A 6,632-nucleotide genomic window follows, 5' to 3' on the forward strand; every position below is an offset into this window, starting at 1 on the left:
GTGAGGACAGTGTTTAAGTCATCTTTCCATCTCCAGCCCTAACACACAGTAGGTGCTCAGGAGATGTTTATTAAACAAATGGTTGAATAAGATGCCTCTCAGCTCTCAAATTCTAGAATTCTAGAATCTATTATCTAGAATTCTAGAATCTCTGAGTATCAAAGCAGATGCAGCTGCCATTTTTTGAGCACTTCCTATTAGCCATGCCATATGCTGAGGGTTCACACACATCAGTTCAGTTCATCCTCCTCCACATCCTATGTCATCTCCATTTTAAGGACTGGAAAAGAATGATGTGCATTTCCTATCCATGCCTAGAACCAGAGCTTATGGGGCGAGAGAGAAACATTCTCTAAGTCCTTGTGTAGAACTTCTTTTTTGGTTGATCCTTGGGACGGGGCTCAATCCCTGAGCACGCGAAACTTGTACTGTTCTCTCTTCCTGTACCGGAAGCAAACCAGAATCGAGAGATGCAAGCAAGGGGTGGCTCTGGTTTTCTAACTTGATTGCAGAATAAGAAATCTGATCTTACTAGTACATTATAGCTAAAGTTATTACACTTTGACTTTAGTTGGCTATTCAGGGGTGGAATGAGTTCTCAGTTCTTTTCTTTGTGGGGAGGGGGGCATCAGGCATCTTTGAGTGGTGTTACCTAAACCCCAGTGTTTTTCCTTGAGTTCACCTGCTTTCGCGCACTGGCCGAAAGAAATGCACGAGCAGGAGTTTGCTGTATAGAAAGAAAAAAATAGTTTAATATTGTATTAGTCAATACATAGACAGGACCTTATGCTCAAAACAAACTGACTCCCTGGCATGTAGGTTATAGATCGTATGGGGCAAAATCACAAGACACTGTGGGTTAGGGGTTTGGGGTCCTGCTGGGAGCTGAGTGGTCAGAGGTGAGGTGAGGGTAATAAATCACTTCTCCAGGTCTCGAGGACGGCTCTGTCTGCTCTGGCGTCCCTCTGTCTGGTGCCATGGTAAAGCAGTCAAGGGGTCGTTCCACCTTAGGGCTGAGGAGCTGAAACATAACCTAGGTCAAGATGTTATCTTTCTCCTGCCAGAGGTCCGGTGCGTGTGACTCTTGTCTTCTGCTGCCCTGGGGATTCCTGGTTATCCAGGGGAAAGGGCCAGGTCTCTGAGAGGAATATACATGGAGAGAGAGATGATTTCTAGAGCTAGGTTTGAAAGCATTCAATCAAAGTCGGGACTGTCAGTTTCGGTGGTGCCCATATAAGTGCTCAGGAGAAAAAAAGGGGACCCCTCCTCCAATCGGTTAGACCATCTGGATCAACCATGGCAATGATAGGACAGCAGGTATTGTAGACAGAGCCACCCTTTATGGCATAGTCTGCTGCCCCAGCTAGCAGACTGCATCTCCCTGGTGTGGACATCAGCTAATCTGGTCCTTAACTTCTACCTGAATATACTTTAAAAAGTGGGATTCAGAATCCTTAGACCAAATGTATTGTATACTAACTCTGAGATCTCAGACCTAAGGTGCTTATGTAATTTTCTACCGTGGAGAAGCGACGCCTTTGAGAATAAAACATAAGTTGCCAGGAAGAACTCGAGTAATACATGCTCTCATGTCAGCAGAAAGGCAGCAATTGGCTCTTTTCCTTTAATTTTGAATTTGATTTTGAAACCAGACTTAGATACTTTCACATACAAAATCCATAAAGAATATAAAATCAACCTGCGTCTAGGCTGGACAGATGCTAGCGACAGCAGCCTTCCCCCTGATGGCAAGCGAGGTCAGCAAGCGGCTGTGAGGATGTGGAATGAGGTGGCCCAGCGTCGGACTGCAGCAAAAAAAAAACCTATCTGTGCTATTATTTGGGTTTTTTAAGTGAACTATTTAGACAACTTTGCCACTGGTGAAGAATGACAGCCTTGTTCGCCTAAAGCAGCTTTGCACACAGCAGGTCCCAGAAGCATCTCCACAGAGAGTACTCATCTCCGCAGAGTGGGCAGAGAGCAGGCAGATTCGGAGGAAGGCATTCAGCACGTCTGCTTAAATAAAACAGGGCCGAGAAGAGCCACGTGCTCCAAAAACCTCCGCTCCACTGCGTCTTCAACATCAAACTTTAATGTTTGCTCCTCGTTTGCACATCTTCCCCCAAAGGATTAGCCTTTGGATCAGAGAATTCCCTGCCTCTTTATCTTCCCAGTGCCCGAAACCCACCCATCAGTTTAAATCTGGAAAGGGCCTCGACCGTCAAAAATAATATTGCAAATGAAAAAAAATGCAGCCATCGTTATAATACTAGTAATAACGCGATTTCAAAATATCTCGTAAGTCAATGGCCAACTTTCAGTAATCACCAGGTACAGTCAAAATTTGAATCACATCATCATCACATATATAATATTTGGCCACAGACTGCAATGAACAAGAATTGGTAAAACCCTTTCCCCACCGCGACCCCCCCACCACGGAGCTCGTGACCAATCGTCATCCAAAATCATGAATTGCACTAAGTGCTTCTTCATTTTCCAATTTCATTTTCTGATTAAAGGGAGCCAACATACTAACTATTTAGTTTGCTCAAATCCAAATATGATGTATAAGCAAATTTAATGGATGTACCAACCATGTGGACACGCTTCCTTACACGTGAAAAACAATAGGCTAAACCACATTTGTGCAAACGCAGTGCGATTGTCTCTCCTTTGGAGTAAAAATGTGGCCCACCATATAAAAGCTGTTTTAACAGAGTTAGAGGTGGTAAATGACTTGAACAAAAGAAACTTTGGCTATTGCTAGTAAAATTAGAAAAGAGATTCAAAATTGACTTAGATTTGTATTCTCTCTGCCACACGGCAACATTTCAAACAAGATAACGCCATTTCCTCTCCTTCAATAAACAGCTATCAGTTCATGAGTCACTCTGTAAACATTCAACAACTGGGCTCATAAATACCATACACCATCTGTTGACCAAATTTATGAAATCCTTGCCAACGTCACTTCAGGACTAAAATTTTCTCCCTTTTTTTTCCTTTCCTGGAACAAAACTCAAAAGGTAACATGCTTGCATAGACTTGTAGAATTTTATAACAGGGATAAGAACAAACTAAAACATCTGTGTGATAACTTATTTTTAACATTTGTATTAATAACTTTTTCTGATTAAGTACAATGATTATGCTTTTCTAGAGGAAAAACTCAATAAACCTTTTCAGCCTCGATTTGACCAAAATTATTCTTTATCTGAGGCAACTCCAGATGATTCACTTAGAATTACCAAATCGTGTGTGTGTATACATATATACGATCTATAACTGCATGTTACATTTAATAAATGCTCACAGATTTTAACGACCAGCATTTGATTTGATCACAGAGCTAAGATCTCACATTTCATCATTGTGTCGGGCCCTTATGTTTAAAACATATCATCATTCAAAGTTAGTCAGTACGTTTGGAAGTTTTTCTTTGTCCTTTTTTCTTTTTTTGTACTAAGGTATCATTTACATACAGTAAAAATTAACCCATTTTAGTGTGCAGTTTCTGTAACTTTTGACAAACATATGCAGCTACGTCAACAGCCCCACAATCAATCGAGAGATGAAATGGTTCTCCCCCGTCTCCAAATGCTTCTGTCCTTTGCAGCCATGCTCTTCCTCCACCTCGCCACCTAGCAACTGCCGATGTGTTTCCTGTCCCTGTAGTTTCGTCTTCGAAAGAATGTTATGTAACCAGTGTATTAAAGTATGCAGTCTTTTGAGTCTGCTTTTTTTTTCACTTAGAAAAAATGCATTTAAGATTCATCCATGTTGTTGAGTGGTTCATTTCTTTTGAGTAACAAGTAGCATTCCCCTGTAAAAATGTATGATTGATTTATCTGTACCATACGTAGCTGAGGGACATTTGGGCAGTGTACTTACGAATGCAGCTGCTAGAAGACATTCACGTACAAGTTAATGTGTGAACACAGGTTTTCATTTTTCACAGAGGTGAGTATTTGGGAGTAAGAATGCTGCGTCTTATGCTAAGTATATGAATACGTTTCTAAGAAACTGTCAAACTTTTTCCCAAAGGGCTAAATTATTTTCCATTCCCACCAGCAAAGGATGAGAATTCTAGTTGCTCTAAATTCTCACCAACACCTGGTATTATCATTGAAGTTCTATATTTTTAGTAAAAATATGCATGACTCCATGTGAAACTAATTCAGGGTCTTTGATTTTAAATGAATGTGATTTTTACTGCCAAAAGGGGCGGGGGAGAAAGAATTAAGTCGCAGCAGAAACCAACTTTACTTGCTCCCTAGCTAGTGTTTTACCTTGGGAGAGTGATTTTTCCCGTTTCTGGAATTCAGCTTGATTTGAACATTATCTTATGCAACGTTCATGGAGTGACTGCTGCAGATTTTTTTATGCCTTTGGGACGCACTGCCCAATTTCCTTGGTACTTGGAAGAGTGACCCTTTCTTTTTATACTTTGACTACATTAAGGCCAGTTGAGGAATGCAGAATATGAAAACGATGCATTCCGAAAAAAAATCATAGTCAAGATTCTGCAGCCTGTGAAGAAACAGATCACATCCATTTTGCAATTTTCTCTGCCCCACTTCTCAGCCACCCAAACTGGACTCTTAGTCACGATTAAAAAAAAACAAAAACAAAAACAAAACTGCTTTATTATAATTTACAGAACATAAAACCATTTTAAGGTGTACAATCTAATGTTTTCACACATTAACGGTTATATGTCCATCATCACCAGTTTTAGACCCCACACTGATTACTGGTCACTCCTCCTACTTCCCTCTGACCAGGCCCTGGCAACCACTAACATACATTCTGGGTCTGTGAATCTGCCTATTCTGGACATTTCATATGAACGAAATCATACAGCACATGGCCTCTGTGTTGTTTCTTTCACTTAGCATGTTCTCATGGTTTATCCATGTCGTGTTAGATCAGTACTTCACATTACTTTTCATGGCCAAATAAAATTCCATTGAGCAGCTGGCTGCCCTTTATTTGGTGTCTCCAGTCATCAGCTGCTGATTATTTGGGCCGTTTTCACATTCTGGCATTATGAATAATGATGCTATGAACATTCAGGTACAAGGTTCTGTGTGGATATATGTTTTAAATTCTCCTGAGTATAAAAGCAGGAATGGAATTGCTGGGCCCGATGGTAACTACGCTTAACGTTTTGAGGAGCTGCAAAACTGTTTTTCCAAAACGGCTGTAACCTTTTACAATCTCACCAGGCAATATGTGGGGAATTTCAATTTCTTCGCATCCTCGGCAACACTTCTTATTGTCCATATTTTTTATTTTTGCCATCCTAGTGGGTGTAAAATGGTATCTCATTGTGCTTTTGGTTTGCATTTCTGTGACGACTAGTGGGCTTATTGGCCATTCACATATCTTCTCTGGAGAAGATTGTTTGTTCAGATCCTTTGCCTATTTGTAAATTAAATTATTTGTGTTTTCATTGTGGAGTTTTGAGTCCTTTTTATTGTCTAGATACAAGTACCTTATCCTATATAAATTGTAAATATTTCCTCTCATTCATGAACTATCTTTTTACTTTGTTGATAGTTGCCTTTGAAGCACAAAAGATTTAAATTTTGATAAAGTCCAATATACCTATCTTTTTTCTTTTGACACTTGCTATTGGTGTCACATCTAAGAAATAATTGCCTAACCTAAGGTTATGAAGATTGCTCTTATGTTTTCTTGTAAGAGTTCTATAGTTTTAGCTCTTATATTTAATTCTGTGCTTCATTCCTGTTCACCTTTATATTTTTAGAAAGCTACGCACATTGTTTCTGCATTTCTCATTATCCAAATTGGATTTTGCTTATTGGGATGGTCAGACACACCTGTTTAATAATGCCACGTAGTTCAATTTTTATTTATTTCTACCTTTAAATAAATGGTGAATTGAGCCATTTGAGGACCGATTTGATTAAATAAAAAAACTAGAATGCTGAAAAACTCTCTATTGTCGTTGTTGTGTTTTTATATTGCTTTTTAAAAACTTTATTTTCCAGTAGTTGAAACCATAACGGCAGAGAGATTATATCTCATGAATCAAGAAAATGAAAATATAGTTGGGTGCATGAGTGAAGTAGGAGTTCATGGCTTTTATGTACTGTGTCATTTCGTAATCTAATAGAAAGCTTGCTGGGCTCTACACTTTAGATCTGGAAAGTGCCCTGAATTACTTTAGGGAATAGTTGCTGTGAACAACACAAAGCAGAATGTTCTCTCACATCGGGCATGTCTTGTCGGCATAAGGTCTATAAAAAGAGCAAAACAAGAAAAATATTCTAACAAATGAGTTTCACATAAACCAGGAAGATCGCTTAATACGAAGCTGTGCGTGGAAAACACAGAGGGGTTGTTAAGTGCGTTCTTTCCTCGTCACTTAAAATGAGGGGGCTTGTTCTGGAAAGTACAGTTCTTCTTGGTGATTCTGGGGACCTGTATTTATTTTTGGTTCTAACTCCTGAGAAATATTATTGAGATTAATTTTTAAATACTTCGACCATTTTCAAATATCAAGTTTAACTTAGTTTCATAAACATCTAACCGGTCTAGTACTTATTTCGCTTAACTTTGAAGTATCCATTGCGTTTTGGTTTTAGTCTCACCTTCTGGGG

This window comes from Pteropus vampyrus, unplaced genomic scaffold, assembly GCF_000151845.1.
Source record: "Pteropus vampyrus isolate Shadow unplaced genomic scaffold, Pvam_2.0 Scaffold71, whole genome shotgun sequence".
NCBI classification, from domain to species: domain Eukaryota; kingdom Metazoa; phylum Chordata; class Mammalia; order Chiroptera; family Pteropodidae; genus Pteropus; species Pteropus vampyrus.